The following is a 20,016-nucleotide window of genomic DNA, read 5'->3' as shown; positions in this document are numbered from 1 at the left end:
TTATCATACGGATTCTAAAACAGATACGACGTAATGATGCACTTTTAGTGTAATACTGCGTAAGTAAACTCGTCCCTGACAGTGTTTTCCAATGAGTATATATGTACTGAAATTTGGAGTTTGGACGTCTCACGATTTCAAACGGTAATTTGTTAATTGCTCTTCGTTTCATCCGTGTTTGACAGCCTTCTTTTAGTAGAAATAGATCTAATTTTCCCTAGAAGAAGACTGCCAAACACAGCCGAAACGTCGGCTAGTTGGCAAAGCACCGCTTGAATTCGTGAGACTGTACAAAATTTTGGTAATCATATTAATAACCTAATTCTGATCTTCACGATCGCCATAAAATCCTAAATTTTGGAATGAACAATTGTGAATAAAATGCAGTGTTGTAATCTTTATTGGTACATTATCGTCATTCGTACTCACGATGTGCAACGAAAAGGTGATATTCTCACTTTTTTTGTGTGAAAAAGTTCAGCAAAAATATCAGTCAATTAATTTACTATCGATGTTTGCGGCTAAGCCAGTCAAATGAAAGTTTTACCTTATTCCAAAACCTAGACTTCGCAAATACTGGTGTGAGTGAGAAATGGATTATGAGAAGGGCAAATGACGAAAAGGCTACTTCTCCTCTCAGTAAGACTCGAACTAGTAGAATACCATCACTGCCATTATTAACTTGAGAATTTAAATTGATTGAAACAATGTTGAGCAGTTATATAGGAACAACAGGTTCAATGCGATTTCATCATTTTTAAGAACACATTTGCTAAGTGCATCGTGGGTCCATGACATAAGGCATGATTAAAACCATATTCAACGAGATCATAGATGTACATTAAATCTTAAAAAAAAAAATGATTCAATACTTCATGTATATATAATAAATTACTTACACCCCTCTGCCTCCAAGCATATCTCCTCAACGTTTAAGCGTCATATTTTCAATCAATGTTTAAACATGCTCAAACATTTTTAAAAAATACGGGTCTTTGGCAACAAGCAAAGCTGAACTCGTAGAACCACGTACGATATTTATCTCAATTTTGAATTTTTGGTCACTTACACCCCTCTGCCTCTAACCCCCTCATATATTAGAGCCTATTTAGATTGAAGGAAGGACACGCATTTAATAATTTTTGTGTGGTGTTGTAAATTTGACTTATTTTCCTCTATATGGGTAAAAAATTCAACCCGGTATAACTTAATTCGCCGTGAGAAAATATAACATTTTATAACGTCGTATTAAGTATCAATATATTGTTGATAAACGTTAAAAAATTCATTCAATTCGGTTCACTGGTTTCTGAGATATGACAGTTCAAAAATGAGTTGTCTAAAAAATAGTGTTTTACCCGAACGGTTCTAACTTCGCGAAATATTAATCAATCGAGCCCAAATTTGTTCCAATGATGCACATATAATAAGTTGACAAACAGTCAAAATTTGATATTTGTTGATGCACTCTATGAAAAGTTACAGCATGTTGATTTTTTTTTGTGGGAGAAAAAAAGTTGCCTATCCCAAACATTTTGGCCATCCCCTGTAGTTTTAATTGAATCCTTTGATTTTCTTACGTTTAAAAATTTCGCACAAGGTCGGCAAAAGTTGAGCTTTGGGTATAGAAAACAAATTATTCTCTGTTCATGTTTTGACAGCAGCAAATCTCGAAAATAAATTGAAAAAAAAAACTTCACGCCGATGACGCCACCACCGCCGTCGAATAGAAAGTTTGACGTGACACCGAACGTTAGGTTAGCAAAAATAAATAAGAAAATATCATTCCATAACAAAAATCTACAATATCACGGAAATTGGCGGTTTTTCTCATAAAAAATAACATGATGATTTACAATTTATTTGATAACTCATGAAGCAGCAGGTGGAGGCAGCTAATTTTTTGGCCACTTGCATCGATATTGTAGGGAATGAAAAGTGAGGCTTTTGTTCTACACTAGTATGAAATCATCACGAAAATAAATGAAAATTAACTATATTGATGCCAATTTTTTGAACACAGTGTGTGACGCATAGTTTCATAAAAATCAAATTTCCATAAAATTTGTTCTGCAGACACGAATGCCAGGTAAGTAGTAAAGTATCTTAAAAATATAACAATACCTAATAATAAAATTTGTTTGTTACTGATTCAGCTATATTCATTCAAGCTGTTCGTTTCGAGAGGTGTTATCTTCAAACGACTATGGACATGGATCCTGACCATACGATTTTTTGGTGATTATCATTTCCTCACTTCAAATTTGAAACAAACATTGAATCAGATCAGAAAAAAAAACACATCAGCAAACACAAACTTTAATCCCTTTCTCTGGAAGCAAGTTGTGGAGATAAAACAACAAAACCTAAAATATCCAACTCACGCTGTGCCGGTGATCCACATGATTTAGAATTCCTGCTGACCCAAAAGAAAAGGACATTTGTAATTGTTTTCGGTTTCCTCGGTTGGTGCGACTGCAGACACGTTCTCCGTCGGTGTTTTGTGTTTTATGCATTTTTCTTCCTCCTTCTCTGTCTGTGGGTCTGCTAGAGGAAAGGGGTTCTTTATTTCTACCTGACCCAACCCAGCAGGAGCAACTAAATTGCAGAAAGGAGCCCAAAACTCATTCGTGTGCTTGCTCGGTAAGCGCCATTTGTCTGAAGTTTATCTATCTCTATGTCATAAATTTCACCTATCCAGAAGTGAAACGAAGGTTATTGGATAGGCCCTTCCTCAGCGGAATGGTTTGTTTTGCTAGCTGCTGCTCCTGATACACCGCAGTGATCGATGATTACAGTTCGTTATTGGTTCGAAGGAAGGGCGAACCCTAATCGAATTAGTTGGAATCATAATTTTCGAGAGTGAAATTGGTTCATTGAAAAAAAAAACCCGCCCAATGCTCGTTATGGTTCTACCTGAGCAACAATAGTTGGCACTGCAAAAAATTGGCCTGCCGCCACAAAGCATTCATAAATCTATTGAATTACTTTCCAGCCGTGATTCATTGCTCTTTTTCTAGGATTTTTTTTGCCATTATTGCAAGCCTAGGTATCGCTGAATGCGCATATCACATTTGAAACTGTAGAATATCAAGTTACATTACCAATAATTTATTTCAGTTAGGTATAGAAAAAGGTTGAAAAATGTAAGGTCGCTTAACAAAAAAAAAACAATAAACACAAAGAGAGATTTCGCGAAAAAAATAACGAAATGTAAAAAGGAAACGTGGAAAGAATAAAAAAGAATCTGAAAAAATGGAAGAAAAGAAATCAAATACGGCCACAAAATCGAATAGAATGAAATTTCTACGGTCTTCCAGTGCATCACGGCAGAATGCACGTCATTGCTTGTTTCGTTTATGGTTTTCGCTGTGGTCTACCGCAAACCGGAGGAAATCGATTTCTCAATTTCAAATAGCTGGGATATCTGTCAACAGGTATGGTAAACCAGCCAGCCAATTGCTGTGTGAGACAAGCACCATTCGAAATTCGGGTTTTTCTTTCCTCACTTGAACGCGAAGTGCAGAAACGTTTTCCCCGTTGCCTCCTTGTGTGATTTAGGCGGTACCCACTCCTATAGGCATCGTGGTGGTCGATTTAAAAAAATTTAACCTTATGGGAATCAAGCATGAACGATGGGAAAAAGCAAGAGTTTCAAATGCACATTGCACATAGGTCGTTTTTATGCTTATTTTTTCGATTTTAGAGAAATGCCTATATGCGGGTATGTTGAAAAGCTAATGCTCGACTCCTGGATCGTAAACAGTTGGTTGGTCGGTTTAAGAGGCAAACCAGCAGAATGCAATATGGTCGAGCGGTGCACGCTGTGGAGGAGAAACGGGTCATGTGGTTGATAAATTAATATTCAACGACTTTGGCGATCGACTCTCTTTCGCTTCAGTAGAAGAGTGCTACTGCATAACCGGGGTGAGCAACACCGAGCGGGCTACTCCTGATAGTGATCTATAGCTCAATAAGTTGCACTGAAATTCGGCTAGGGGTGATCAGGATGACGGCGGTGGAATGCACTGTTTATGCTGAGGAGGCCGCATTTGGGTAGCCCTAGCTCGGAATGTTGATACTGCAGCTGGTACCGATGACGACCATGGATAGGATGGTGTTGCATTCGGTATTGAAGGATATAGTCCCAAAGAAATGAATTACTGCACACAGGAGTAACTGGGCCAAATGTTTGAACAAAAGTTATTGCTTTCTTTTGACCTTTCTTGTACTACCTGGTTCATAAAAAAAAAACAGATTAATCCACCTAGTGGTGATAGTGCCTTTCTCGTTAAATATGTACTCATGATCTTTACGTCAACATAAGCCGATCCTGAGAACACTTAAACGCTTAATACATACGATTCATGTAAAATTTGACCTCCTTATGAACCAAAATATGCACAGAAATTTAAGACGCAAAAGAAGATTTGAAAAACTTTATTCTGAAATTCCTGGAGGAATTCCTTCGGAAATTGCTGGACGAATTCGTTTGAAGATTCATGGATAAATTCCTTTGGAAATTCCTGTAGGAATTCTTTCGGAAATTCTAAGGGGAATTTCTTCGGAAATTCCTGGAGAAATCCCTCCGGAATCTCTGGGATGCATTCCTTCTGAAATTCGTGGAGCAATTATTTCGGACATTCCTGGAGGAATTTCTTTAAAAACTTCCGGAGGAATTCCATTGGAAATTCCTGGAGGAATTCCTTTGGAAATTCCTTCGGAAATTCCTGGAGAAATTCTTTTGGAAATTCCTGAAGGATTTTGTTTTTTGGAATTCCAGGAAGAATTACTTCAGAAATTATAGGAGAAATTCCTTCGGAAATTCCTGGAGAAATTCTTTTGGAAATTCCTGAAGGATTTTGTTTTTTGGAATTCCAGGAAGAATTACTTCAGAAATTACAGGAGAAATTCTTTCGGAAATTCCTGGAGGAATTTCTCCATTGGAAATTTCCAAAGGAATTTCTCCATGAATTTCCGATGTAATTCCACCAGGAATTTTGAGAAGGAATTCCTTCAGGATTTTCCGAATGAATTTCCGAGAGAATTCCTCCTGGAATTTCCGTGGCAATTTCTCCAGGAATTCCGGAGGGAAATCCTCCAGGAACTTCCGGAGAAATTCCTCCAGGAAATTTCGGAAAAAATCCTCCACAAATTTCTGGAGGAATTACTCTAGGAATTTTCGGAATTTCCGAAGGAATTATTCCAGGAAATTTCAAGGGAATTCCTCTTGGAATTTTCAAAGGATTTACTCTTGGAATTTCCGAAGGAATTCCTTCATGAATGTCCAAAAAAATCCCTCCATGAATTTCCGAAGGAATTCCTCCAGAAATTTTCCGACGGAATTCCTCTACGAATTTCCGAAGAATTTCCTCGAGGAATTTCCGGAGGAATTCCTCCAAGAATTTCCGAAGAAATTCTTTTAGGAATTTTCAAAGGAATCCCTTTTGGAATTTTCAAAGGATGTCCTCCTGGAATTTCCTAAGGAATTCCTCCATGAATGTCCGAAGGAATTCCTCCATGATTTTCCGAAGGAATTTCTCCAGGAATTTTGCTAAGGAATTTTCCGAAGGAATTCCTACATGAATTTCCAAAGGAATTCCTCCAGAAATTTTCCGACGGAATCCCTCCACAAATTTCCGAAGAAATTCCTCGAGGAATTTCTGGAGGAAGTCCTCCAGGAAATAGCGAAGGAATTCCTCCATGAATTTCCGAAGGAATTCCTCCAGGAATTTCCGAAGGAAATCCTAAAGCATTCTCCGAAGGAGTTCCTCTATGAATTTCCGAAGGAATTGCTCCAGAAATTTTCCGAAAGAATTCCTCCTGGAATTTCCTGAAAAATTCCTCCATGTATTTCCGGATGAATTTCTTCATAAATTTCCGGAGGAAATCCTCCAGGTATTTCCGAAGGAGATCCTCCAGGAATTTTCAAAGAAATTCCTTCTGCAATTTCCGAAGGAAATTCTCCTGGAGTTTCCGAAAGAATTCCTTCATAAATTTCCGAAGGAATTCCTTCAGGAATTTCCGAAGGAAATCTTCCAGCAATTTCTGAAGGAATTCCTCCTGAAATTTCCGAGGAAATTCCTGCAGTAATTTCCGGTGGAATTCCTCCAGTGATTTTCAAAGGAATTTCACCTGGAATTTTCAAAGGATTTCCTGCCGGAATTTCCGAAGGAATTCTTTCATGAATGTCTGAAGGAATTCCACCAGGAATTTTCGGAAGAATTTCTCAGGAATTCTTCCACGAATTTCCGAAGGAGTTCCTCCATAAATTTCAGAAGGAATTCCTCCAGGACTTTTGCGAAGGAATCGCTCATGGATTTTCTGAAGGAATTCCTCCATGAATTTCCGAAGGAATTCCTCCAGAAATTTCAAGAAGAAATTTCTCCAGGTGTTTCTGAAGGAATTACTCCAGGAATTCCCGAAGAAACTCCTCCAGGAATTCCCGAAGGAAATCCTGCACTAATTCTCGAAAGAATCACTCCAAGATTTGTGGAGCCTCGTAGCCGTGCGGTTAGGGTCACCAAGCTTCTAATCGCACCATGCTATGGGGTGAGGGTTCGATTCCCGCTCCGGGCGATGAAACTTTTCGTGAGAATAGTTTCTTCTCCGTATCCACTGGTGCATGCTCCGTGTGTCCCTTGTCTAAAGTTTAGTTTCATTCAGTCTGTACAGCCTCCGAAGAAACTTCTCAAGAATCTTTAGCTGGAATTCCTTGAGGAATTTCGTGGAGTTTAAAAAAAAAAAAACAAAAAAAATCCTCAACGAACTTATCAAACAATTTCGGACGAAATTACCGAAGGTATTCCATAAGACATTTCAGACATATGTCAAAAAAATTTCCAAACGTACTCTTTTAACTATTTCCGAATTTTTCTTATCAAAGGATTTTTAAAGGAATTCTTCAAAGAATTTCCGAATGAGTTCCTCTAGGAAATAAAAAATCACAAAAAGCATTTCTTCAGGAATTTCCGAAATATTTTTTCAAGGAAGTTTTGAAAGATTTTTAAAGAAATTCCTTATGGAATTTCAGAAGGGATATCTCATGAGACTTTTAGTGGATTTTTTTTTCAATATTTTCGAAAGAATTGCTTCAGGAATTTGGGAAGAAATTCTCACAGAAATTTCCGGATGAATTCCTCCAAGAATTTTCGAAGGTATTCCTCAAGGAATTTTCGGAAGAATTTCTCACGAAAACTCCGAAGGAATTCCTCAAGGAATATTCTAAATCCATTTCAAAGAAATTCCTCAAGGAATTCCCGAAGAATCTTGTAGAGGAAATCGTAGAAGAACTCTCGAAAGAATGTCTTATGGAATTTCTCAAGGAGCTATATTCCTCCAGGAATTTCCGAAGGAATTTCTTTAGAAATTTTCAAAGAATTTTTTCCGTTAATTCCAAAGGAATTTATTAAATGATTTTTCGAAGAAATTTCTCCAAAAATTTCTTAGGGTATTCCTCAAGGAAAGGAATCTTAGTTTGATTGGAATTTTTGAAAGAATTCCCGGAGAAATTCTTAAAGTATTTTCTGGAGCTTCTCAAACGGATTTCTGGTGGAATTAAGAATGATATTTGTAAAGAATTATTGGGGAAATTCTCAAAATAATGCATGGTGAAATTCGTAATAAAACTTCTGGAGGAATTATTGAAGAAATTTCTGAAGGTATTCCCAACGGAATTACTGCAAGTTTTTCGAAGGTAATTTCTGCTGGTAACCTGGAAAAATATTAAAGAAATTTCTGAAGAAACTGCTGGAAAAATTCAAATTTATGATTGCATTTGTTAAGAAATTCCTGAAGCAATATCTTGAGGAATTCCTCAGGATTATAATCATATATGATTCTTCCATTGAACCATTCCTGTTAATCACCCATATTTCATACTTCACTTTTATTTTTTTTAAATGATGAAGTATTTGAACTCCTTGTTACTGCAAAGTGGTTTTCAGTGTAAGGGTGCTCGCCCCCCCCCCCTTGGCCGAAAAGCTGGCTACGCCCTTGGCTGCAAACGAAGACAAAACTCGCGTTGTACAAGACTCTGATTCTTCCAGGCGCTTTTTACGGCCATGAATCGTGGACGTTAAAAGAAGCTGATCGGAGAGCCTTTGGAGTCTTCGAACGTAAAGTGCTGCGAACAATACTCGGCGGTAGACCAGGACCTACCACTGGTGAGGCTCTGCTTCGTTCGAGCACTAACTCCGACTCCAGCCGGACATCACTGGTAAGATCCATCCACTTTGTCCCGGCGCTGCCCAAGCCGGCCAAGTTTAATCTACAATGGAACATCAATGGTTTTTTTCAACAACCTGCCAGACCTTGAGCTACTGGTTGTGAATGCCACCCCCCCCTCCCCCCCCTGGACAATAGCCCTTCAGGAGGTGAACAAGATTACAGTGGAACAGCTGAACCGCTCTCTCGGTGGAAGATACAGTAGTTGGGTCATGAAGCGTGGTGTTAACTTCAGACATTCGATAGCGCTCGGTGTTCTTCGATCTATCCCTTCCACAAATCTCGACATTGACACCAATCTTCCAGTTGTAGGCGCCAAACTACTAGGCCCCATTAAGATGTCAGTTATTTGCGTTTACCTACCATGCGGGGCAATACCAGATCTTCGCAATGAAGTAGAAAACCTTCTAAATCAAGTTCCCGAGCCGAGAATGCTTCTAGGTGACTTCAATGCCCACCATCCTGCATGGGGCGGGAATCACACGCTTTTAGATATTTTCGAAGCTAATGATCTCACTATCCTCAACGATGGCTCTCCAACCTACTTCAGCGGGGATCACTCGACTGCGATTGACATCTCAGTTGTCAGTCGGTCTGAAGTCCAAAAGCTTTTCTGGAACAGGAGTTCAGATCTTCACGGTAGCAATCACCATCCGCTACAAATCTCGGTAGCAGCCGAATCTCCCACGACAACAAGGCGCCGCCGTTGGCTCTACGACCTAGTGGATTGGGCGAAATACAACATAGATTTCCAAACTCTGGTTCAAGCCTCTAGCCCGAAAGACATAGCTGAGTTCACCGCCGTTCTCACTCAAGTAGCGATCCCGTCTATCCCAAAATCTGGGAATAGGCCAGGCCGCAAGGCCCTACGATGGTGGTCACCAGAAATTAAAAAAAAAAATATAAAAGCCCGAAGAAAAGCGCTTCGTACTGTCAAACGAATGGCGCCCGATCATCCAAACCGTGAAGAGATTCTAAACCATTACCGTGCCCAACGCAACGAGTGCCGGCAAGCTATTAGGGATGCTAAAAGAGCATCATGGGAAAAGTTCCTCGAAAGTATCGACGCCAGCCATGATCTAAAGTTAACGCCCTCAGCGGAAAACGCACTGCAGCACCTACCACCGTATGCAACACCACGGACCCGCCCATAATTTCAAACGGCCTCGGTAAATATTTTGCTGAGTTATCAGCGTTCGACAATTACGACCCGGACTTTGTGCGCCGGACTGGTTCTGTACCAACCGACGTGGTGAATTTCGGCGTCCCTGTTGATAACACGCAGCTAGACATCAATAAACCTTTCTCCTTCGGCGAGCTGCAATACGCCCTAAGCCGTAGCTGTGGAAAATAAGCGGGACCGGATGATGTGGGATACCCTATGCTTAAAAATCTGGAGGATCCTAACAAGCTTGTCCTGTTCAAGCTTTTAAATTGTATGTGGAGTGGCGACTCCTACCCTCGCGAATGGAGTGAGAGTCTAGTCGTGCCAATACCAAAACCTGGCAACCGGACACACGAACCGTCCAGCTTTCGGCCCATTTCCCTCACATGCTGCCTCGCCAAAGTAGCCGAGCGAATGGTAAACCGGCGATCAACCCATTTTTTGCAAGCACACAGGCTCCTCGATCTCCGCCAGCATGCCTTCCGGCCTGGACACGGCACCAACACATATTTCGCTACACTTGGAGAAGTTCTGCAGAAAGCCAAAGATCAAAACCACCACACCGAAGTCATCTCGTTGGACATCTCAAAGGCGTTTAACAGAACTTGGACGCCCCTAATCTTCCATAAACTAGCTAGCTGGGGCCTCGCAGGCCACATCTTCTGCTTCCTCAAAAATTTCTTAATGGAGCGTATCTTCAGAGTAATCATAGGGAAAACCAAATCGGATTCGTTCAGGAAAGAAACAGGTGTCCCGCATTAACAAGATTTTCAGCCCTAGGATAGTTCATCTCAGAACCCACGTTTTATTTCCTTTCCGAAGCAAGAACCCATATTTTGTGAGTATGTCTGGAGTGGGATTCCATCAAAGAGGGTATTTGTAAATTTAAAACTTATCTAACAATATTATTTGGCATAATTTAATTAAGTGGGTCGCGACCCATAGTTTAAGAAACGCTGATATAAAGAGATGGATATAGTGAAGCGAATAAAACATGGCAGGCTGCGGTGAGCTGGGCACGTAGCTCGTATGACGGAGGAACGACAAGTTAAAAGCCTATTCAGCAGAGAACCATGAAGGGGCCGTGGGCTTCGTGGTAGGCCGCGCACACGTTGGGTTTTTGCAGTTGAGGATGACCTGAGGGCTCTAAAAGTTCAGGGTGACTGGAAGCGATTACATATTTGTGCTTCCATCTAATGAGTCATTGGCAAAGGTAAGTTGGAATATCTTAGATTATCGACTATTTTGCATTTGATACAATGGAAATTAGCGCCTATTACGTTATATCAGTGAACTTTTATCTCCCAGCAAACTCTTGCACCCTCAGTTAATATATTTTTGCCATCAAATTAATCCTGCTACCCCCATGCGTACCGACCTTACACCGGACAAAAAACACTGAAAATGAAGTGAGGCATGATTTATGTGCTGATAGCGAAACAGAGGATAATGGAAAGGTTCGTTGGTTGGTTTTGTAATTAAAGGACCGTAACGAGTCGCCACAGTTCGGACTTCATGATTCGTATCGACACGGCTGCTCGCACACTGTGATTCGTCCGTATGATTTTTCCACTGCTTCTGACAACGAGAAATCTAACAAGTTCCAAATTTGGGTATTACTGCTCATGACATTAATCCGTCATCAGTCATTTCCACAGCCGTCAACAAAGGAGGGAGAAAGCCTGCTTTCTACAAATCCCAGAGATATTTTTCGCTTCTCGAAACTAGAGTTTTATTTTTGATTCTCAAATTGCCGTCCTTCAACGGGCTCGGCTTGTTGATATGTTTGAAGGCGAGGCGCTCGGATAGATGTCGAACGGTTGAAACAATCCAGGAAGCATCATAGACAAAAGAAAATACACCAGAGTGGCACTTCAACAACAGCGTTGTTTCTAGCTAAGAATAGACATTTTCAGATTTGTAAAAATTAGTGCGACATCGCAGTGTTTTACCGTGTTCCTTTGCTGCTGCAAATTAGTGACAATCAACACGTGCTTGGAAAGGAGCACTTCAGAAAAGCAGATGACGGATATTTGTTTGAAGGGAATAAGAGTATCTTTTATCAATACTACTTCTTCCTCCTGTAGGCGTAACGTCCCCACTGGTACACATTCTGCTTCTCAGCTTTGTCGAGCACTTCCACATTAACTAAGAGCATGACCATTTTGTATGTCATGTGGCACGTACGAAGATAACTTTTGCCCAGGGAAGTAAAGAAAATTTCCAGCGGTCGTGTTAACTTTCACTTAGCTTAACCCGTTAACGCCCAAGGTGTCTCACAATTTAAATCTTCAAATAAATTTGTTATCAAAGGTCAAGTTCCAATAAAATAAGCATGATTTGATGAAAAAAATGGAAGTCTATGGTGTAGTTCCAAAAAACATCTTCATTGTAGGTCCTCAATATCTGATAATTATCTTCAGCACTACTTCTACTTCAGCACTACTTCTACGCTATCGTTATATACTGATCCGTATAGGTAAAATGCAGCTCTAAACAAATGAGAGAGTTGATAACCACTCAAAAAGAATAGAAAAAGGGCTTATAAATTGGGGCAGAAATATAACCCGATAAACGCCTAAAAGTATGCAATGCATGGTTCTTATAATTTCATGTAGTTCGACTGCAGTGTTCAACATTTCTCATTTTTTTACACAAATCAAATAAAGAGAGCTCACTATGTGTGGTATTAGCAAACGTTAAGATACTTAAGAAGTTAGATTTTACACAAATAATGATTTCTAATAAAGTAATTGAATTTTTCCTTCAGCATCCTACAAACTCTCGTTACGTACTCACAATACGTAAACTTTTCAGAAGTTTTCTTTTTATATTTAAAAAAGACAATCGTGTTAAGCAATATTCCATTTAATTTGTCTCCTTTGGCAGATACGTATTTCGACCTCTACTATATGGTCGTCTCCAGTGTCTCGTATTTACAGGTATTTTACTAACACACCCAGCTTCATCATCATTCCATGTTTTGATATAAAATTTTAACCAGATGCACTCAGAAATCCCGGGAGGAGTTCCTGTATAAATCGCAAGCGAGGATCCCGGCTCATAGAAAGAATTTCATTAGGATTCTCTGAATATGTTACAACAGAACTCATTGAAAGTATACTAAAATGAATCTGTGAAGCAATTCCAGAAGAAATCCGTGAAAGAATGCTGGGTAAAATTTCTGAAAAAATCCTTTCAGGATTTTCTAAAGCAATTCTGGCAGAAATCCCTGTAGTTACTCCTGAAAAATCCCGTAAAGAATACCTGATGTATTCCTTAGAGATATCATGACAGCAATGCCGGCCAGAAGCTGAGCAGACATTCCTGCAAGAACCATAGAAGATGTCTTTATGATCTAGGGTTGCCTGAAAACAATCCCGGAAGAAACATATATTTTTTCATTTTTTTTTTTTTTGGTAGGGATCTCTTAAGGAATAACAGCAGGAATCATGGAAGGAATCTTTGAAGGAATTCCAGCACAAATCCCTGAAAGAATGCAGAAAAGAATAACTAACAGAATCCTTTCAGGATTTTCCAAAACAATGCCTGCAAAAATCCCTGAAAAGAACTCTGGAGCAATCCATACAGCAATCTCGGAAGCAATATCTGAAGGAATCTCTGGAATAAACCTGAGAAGATTCTCGAAAGGAATGCCTGAAAAAATCATGGAAAGAATTCCTGAAGGTATCTCAAAAAAGAACCTTAGCTCTTCTAATCTCATCTCAATACTTCATCCTATTCTCTAGCCTCTACCTTACTGTCTTCTTTGCCCTCTATTCCAACCCTCTATCCTACGCTCTATCATAACCTTCAACTCTACCATCTGCGCTACCCTCTAAACTATCCTCTATTATAACCACTGCCATATCCTTTACCGTACCCTCTAGTCTATATTGTGCTTAATCGTACCGTCTACCCTACTATCTACCCTAACATTTTTCCTACCCTCAAACCTACTCTCTATTCTACCCTTCTCCCTACCGTCTACCCTATCCTCTACCCTAACCTTCTACTCCACTCCCTCTACTCTATCATTCACCCAAACCCTCTACCCGACCGTTTGCTCCACCTTTTATCCTACCCGCTACCCTACCATCTACTCTTTAGATACGCATATTGCATGGTATTATAGCTAAAACTACCATTCCGTGGCCACTAACTTGCGTATGATCCGCCATCTTGGGTTTCGAAATGGCATCGGATATTCATTTTTGAGTTCTACTCATGAAGCCCGATCGATAGTACCCACATTGCATGGTTTCATAGCTCAAACTTTCATTCTGTGGCCGCCATCTTGGATATGGGCCGCCATCTTGAACATGGGCCATCTTGGATTTCTTAACAGAGTCAAATACCGTTTTTTGACTTTGAGCACCGATCGATAGATACCCATATTGCATAGTATCATAGCTCAAACTACCATTCCGTAGCCGCCATCTTGGATATACAGGGGATAATCAAAATAACTGGGACAGGAGATATTTTCACTTTTCAAAAAATGTTCAAATCGCTGTAACTTTTCGAAAAGGGCATCAAATATTCTCAAATTTTTACTGTAAGTTCATCAAATAGTTGTGTATCAGTGGGGATTTGGGAATTTGGGAAAGATCGGGCCATTATACATAAAGTTATAAAGGTTCTAGAAAAAGGTAAAATTATACGATAGCCAATTTTGAGCTGTTATATCTCCGGATTCAATGATCCGAATGCAATGAAATTTTGATCATTTATGACTCATATAATAAGCTATTAAAAACATTTGACTGAACTTAAAATTCTACACACGAAAGAAAATTATTTCGATTAGATTATTTTTCTAATATAACATAACTTTATCCAAAACTTTATCATCGTTCCAAAGTTCGAGATAGTAATTATAGTTCATTTAAATTCCCTCTAATTGAATTGAATATATTTATGTTTCAAAGGAAAGCAACCAAATAGACTTCATTAAGTTCATCAAATTAAGTCAACTGTTTTTCAAAGTTCATCATATAAGTCATAAATGATCAAAATTTCATTGCATTCGGTTCATTGAATCAGGAGATATAACAGCTCAAAGTTGGCTATCGAATAATTATACCCTTTTCTAGAATCTTTATAACTTCGTGTAGAATGGTCCGATCTTTTCCAAATTTGAACCACTGATACACAACTAGCTCACAGTAAAAATTTGAGAATATTTGATGCCCTTTTCGAAAAGATACAGCGAGTTGAACATTTTTTGAAAAGTGGAAATTTTACCTGTCCCAGTTATTTTGAGTATCCCCTGTAGTTCGCCATCTTGTATTTCAAGTAAAATATCGATTTTTACTTCTACTCATCATGCCCGATCGAGAGATACCCATATTGCATGGTATCATACCTCAAACTACCATTTCAAGGGCGCCATCTTGGATATGGTCCGCCATCTTTGATTTCGAAACAGGGTCAAATATCGATTTGGACTTCTACTCATGAAGCCCGATCGATCGATACCCATATTGCATGGTATTATAGACAAAACTGCCATTCCGTGCCCGCCATCTTGGATATGGTTCGCCATCTTGGATTTCAAAATGGCGTTAAATATCGATTTTTTACTTCTATTCATCATGCCCGATCGAGAGATACCCATATTGCATGGTATCATACCTCAAACTACCATTCCAAGGGCGCCATCTTGGATATGGTCCGCCATCTTTGATTTCGAAACAGGGTCAAATATCGATTTGGACTTCTACTCATGAAGCCCGATCGATAGATACCCATCTTGGTTTTCGAAATAGGGTCAAATATCGATTTGGACTTCTACTCATGAAGCCCGATCGATCGATACCCATATTGCATGGTATTATAGACAAAACTGCCATTCCGTGCCCCCCATCTTGGATATGGTTCGCCATCTTGGATTTCAAAATGGCGTTAAATATCGATTTTTTACTTCTATTCATCATGCCCGATCGATCGATACCCATATTGAAAGGTATCATACCTCAAACTACCATTCCGTGGCCGCCATCTTGGATATGGTCCGCCATCTTGGATTTCAAAATGGCGTAAAATATCGATTTTTGACTTCTACTCATCAAGCCCGATCGATCGATACTCATATTGCATGGTATTATAGATCAAACTACTATTCCGTGGCCGCCATCTTGAATATGGTCCGCCATCTTGGATTTCAAAATGGCGTAAAATATCGATTTTTGACTTCTACTCATCATGCCCGATCGATCGATACTCCTATTGCATGGTATTATAGATCAAACTACTATTCCGTGGCCGCCATCTTGGATATGGTCCGCCATCTTGGATTTCAAAATGGCGTTAAATATTGATTTTTTACTTCTACTCATCATGCCTGATCGATCGATACCCATATTGAATGGTATCATACCTCAAACTACCATTCCGTGGCCGCCATCTTGGATATGGTCCGCCATCTTGGATTTCAAAATGGCGTAAAATATCGATTTTTGACTTCTACTCATCAAGCCGGATCGATAGATACCCATATTGCATGGTATTATAGATCAAACTGCCATTTCATGGCCGCCATCTTGGATATGGTCCGCCATCTTTGATTCCAAAATGGCGTCGGATATTCTTTTTTGAGTTCTACTTCTGAAGCCCGATCGATAGATACCCATATTGCATAGTATCAGAAGCAGCATTGTCGTTAAAAAGCATATATTCTGGAGTTTTGACCGCCATCTTGGAACCTAAGCCGCCATTTTGAATTTAAATATTCTTGCTACCTCCTCCACATCCTAAGGAATGTGTGATTAACAACTCTGCCGAAGAAATTAACTGTAAATTATTAACCATTGTCAAGATTCCAGGGAAATAACTTTTTTTTCGCATTGTAAATGATGCTCACAGATCGTGACAATGTGCATTCTTTGCAGCATCGTTTACACCACCTAGTGAACCAGTCACATACTATATTGTCCACTATGAGCAAAGTATGGGTGTGGAGAACATCTTCTCTGAAGAAAGTATTCTAAAATTTTGCATAATTCTGGAGATATTCACAACCAAAGGACTGTCCTATTTATAGGACGCTGGGCGTTCGGGGCATCTGTCCTATAAATAGGACGCTGGGCGGATATGGGTTAAACGCCAAATATTTTGTTTCATTAACAGAAGTTCTAGTTCGTTCATACCTAGCATCCATCTCCAGACCAACGCGGAAGTTTGCCTAGAGTGCCACTAGCCTAGCCAGTCGGTCAGTGGCAGCAAAACGTCTCATCAGCAACGCAAATACTGCTTAGCAGCACAACGCGAGCCGCAACGACATCGACACGCGGGTAAACACAGATGCCTCAGATAGATAGGTACAGTTGGAGAATTGCATAGTCCCGGGCCGGGCCGCCTATGCTCTGTCCTGGGGCGGGCGGCGTGGTCGCGGTGCATATGTGCATCAACAGCCAGCAGTATGACATCGCCTTTGGATTGCCGTGGCGGTCATGCACAAAAGACCACGTAGAAAGTGACTTATACGGACGACCGTCTTGGTTGGTGTTCTAATTCTGGACCTGGGCGGGCAGCCGTCTTTTCTAATATATGCGCGGCGCTGTGCTGGCTGCATCGTTGAATTATCTACTCTTCAATCATCGCCAGCCAGTCACAGAAACTCGTGCATCTTTGCCGGAGCGATAGAGCTGGGTTAGAGGTTTTGGGAGTGCAAGCGGGGCTGAAGGTGAGATGTGGAGCACTCACATAAGTGTCATCGACATGAAGTTTTTCTTGGAAACGGTGTGGATGATGCCAAGAATAAGTCCGCTGATGATGAAGATCTAGGGCTTGAGCCAGAAGGTGATACATATTTGTGGAACCGCATAGTATTTGCTCGTTCGTTATAAAATATAGAGCAGAAAGGATGGCAATTTTGGATATCGTTGGTTGGACAAATAAAGAGAGCTAAATGGGAATTCTCAATATATTATATAATCTATATAAATAAAAACAGTTCGACATGATTCTTTTACTGTTGCATTCCGCCAGGGCTCCGACGTGTTCGTACGAAGAAATAATTAGGAAAAGTGACCGGGAAGGCAAGAAAAACGGAAAAATCAGAAATTCCATTCTGAGAATTGCGATATTTCTTTTCGTTTCTGAGTTATTGAAGAAAAATTACCCTAAAATGAGCATTTTGACTATTTTTGACATTGAGTGAACCTGCCATATTTTGTCCGATAACTCAAAAACAAAAACAGATATCGGAATTCTGAGCACATTTTTGGCCCTTTAGGACTCGTGGTTCCTAAAATTATCGATTATAGTAGAGTAGGGTATTTTTTTCGTCGAAATGATTTCATGATTTTCTGACCCCATGCAATTTTTGAGAACTTTAGGCCCCGTGGGGGACCACTTAACCTTGAGATACGGACTTCAAATATTGACATGATGTTTTTTTAGCAGCTTAATCGATCGTTTTGCAGTATTGAACTTTCAACATTTCCAACTTTTGCAAAATTAGGGACGGCCTACTACACAGCTATATAGGTTGATCGGGAAAGGAAGTGAACATTGATGGTTAAGGCTTCTTACAACATCATCAGCATCGCCATGTTGGATATGCGGCTCAAAATTTCAAAGTGATGATTCTCTGCAACCAAAGCGAATATTCGTATGAAAAAGTATAAATCTATTCGCTCACTCGCAGTGATTACGATGATACTTTTTCTGTTGCGTTGCTACAGAATTGGCAATTTTTAATCACTTCAAAAACGCGAGGCAAACAATCATTGAAAAGCAAAAAGTCAATGATTCGTTTGAAAGCTTCGTGATGCATTATGACACCTTAACTTGCAAACGAGTCCGAACAAGCCCGTGGTCAACTTTACATACAGTGCGGTACATTTCGTGCTGGTTCTGGATTTTTACGAAATACATATGCCCGCAATTGCTGAATCTGGGAGACACAGTGCCTGCATGCATATACACTCCCGTTCAAAAGTTTGGGGTCACCCCCTCAAAAACATGTCATTTTTTTAGGCCCATATCTCCGCCCATATCTTTGCGTCCGATTTTAAAACTCTAGGTTTCATTCAAAAGATTCAAAAGAAACTTTGAACATGATTTAAAAGAAACTTTTTCGACAAAATTTGTATGTAAACTTAACCCAAAGTTGCCAAATTTTCTAAAAAATGAATATTGGGTCGACCAAATTTTAAGATAAGAGCGGTAATATGACCCATTTTCTATTAGCTTTCAACTGCTTTTTACAGAACTTAGCTCAAAAATCTAGAAAAGAAGTTATTAAGTAAATTAATCCTTGATGTCATCGACCAAAAGTTTGGGGTCACCCCTCAATATGATGTATCGGCCAAAAGTTTGGGGTCACTTTCGTAAAACATGGAAAAGTCATTTGGTGATATTTTCGTCATCTATAGTTCAATTTTTTTTTTTGACTCATTTCAAAGATAATTAACTAAATTTACGTTTGATGTCTTCAACTTAACGTATTTAACGTTTTTTGTATATAAAAATCTTATGTAAAGTTAGCACATTTTACCACGCTTAAAAAAATGAGGCAACTTTACGTTAAGTTTTTGTATGTAAATTTCAACAAATATGTGTGGTTCAATGTCTATGCAGTAAGTATCATTCATTTTGTTTCAAATAAGCCAAGAAGAATTAAAATTGAATGAAAGATGACAAAGATATCAACAAATCACTTTTTCATGTTTTACGATAGTGACCCCAAACTTTTGGCCGATACAGCCTTTTGAGGGGTGACTCCAAACTTTTGGTGGATGACATCAAGGATTAATTTACTTAATAACTTTTTTTTCTAGATTTTTTAGCTAAGTTCTGTAAAAAGCAGTTGAAAGCTAATAGAAAATGGGTCATATTACCGCTCTCATCTTAAAATTTGGTCGACCTAAATTCCAGCGACACTGCCGTAAGTTTATATTCATTTTTTAGAAAATTTGACAACTTTGGGTTAAGTTTACGTACAATTTTTTTCGAAAAAGTTTCTTTTAAATCATGTTTGAAGTTTCTTTGACTTATTATCTTTTGAATGAAACCTAGGGTTTTGAAATCGGACGCAAATTGGCGGATATATGGGCCTAAAAAAATGACATGTTTTTGAGGGGGTGACCCCAAACTTTTGAACGGGAGTGTAGGTGACGCCTCTTCCTCCTATTGAGCGTGGCAGGGTGAGTCTCTCGATGGACGACTTTTAGTGGCGCCACTCGTACTAACGCTCGTACTAAGGTCAGTCATGGTTCACTTAACCATTCCAAAGCGATGCTGTAGGTCAACAGGAGCACAACAAAGATGTTGATCGCCTTCACCTTGTTGCCAGCTGGCAGAAAACTCCTAAGAACACAGTTGACACGATGCAAGAACTTGTTCTGCAGGTCTTTCTTGATCGCTGCGTGGCGAATGTCTCTAAGTTTCAAGAAGCCGAGGTATTTGTACGCTTCGACTTCAGTCATATTCCGAATCTCCTCCTGTCCATTGACGCGGAAACAGGTGGCATCCACTACCTGACCCCAACGACAATAGACCGACTGCCCTCGTAAAAATGTCCAATACAAATACAATATATTGTATTGTTACATTACAATACATTCGCAATACATTTCATTGTAGATACCATACTGAAGACAATATAAAAACAATAT

The sequence above is a fragment of the Aedes albopictus genome, chromosome 2 (assembly GCF_035046485.1).
Source record: "Aedes albopictus strain Foshan chromosome 2, AalbF5, whole genome shotgun sequence".
In the NCBI taxonomy this organism is placed as follows: domain Eukaryota; kingdom Metazoa; phylum Arthropoda; class Insecta; order Diptera; family Culicidae; genus Aedes; species Aedes albopictus.
This window is presented reverse-complemented; position numbering follows the sequence as displayed.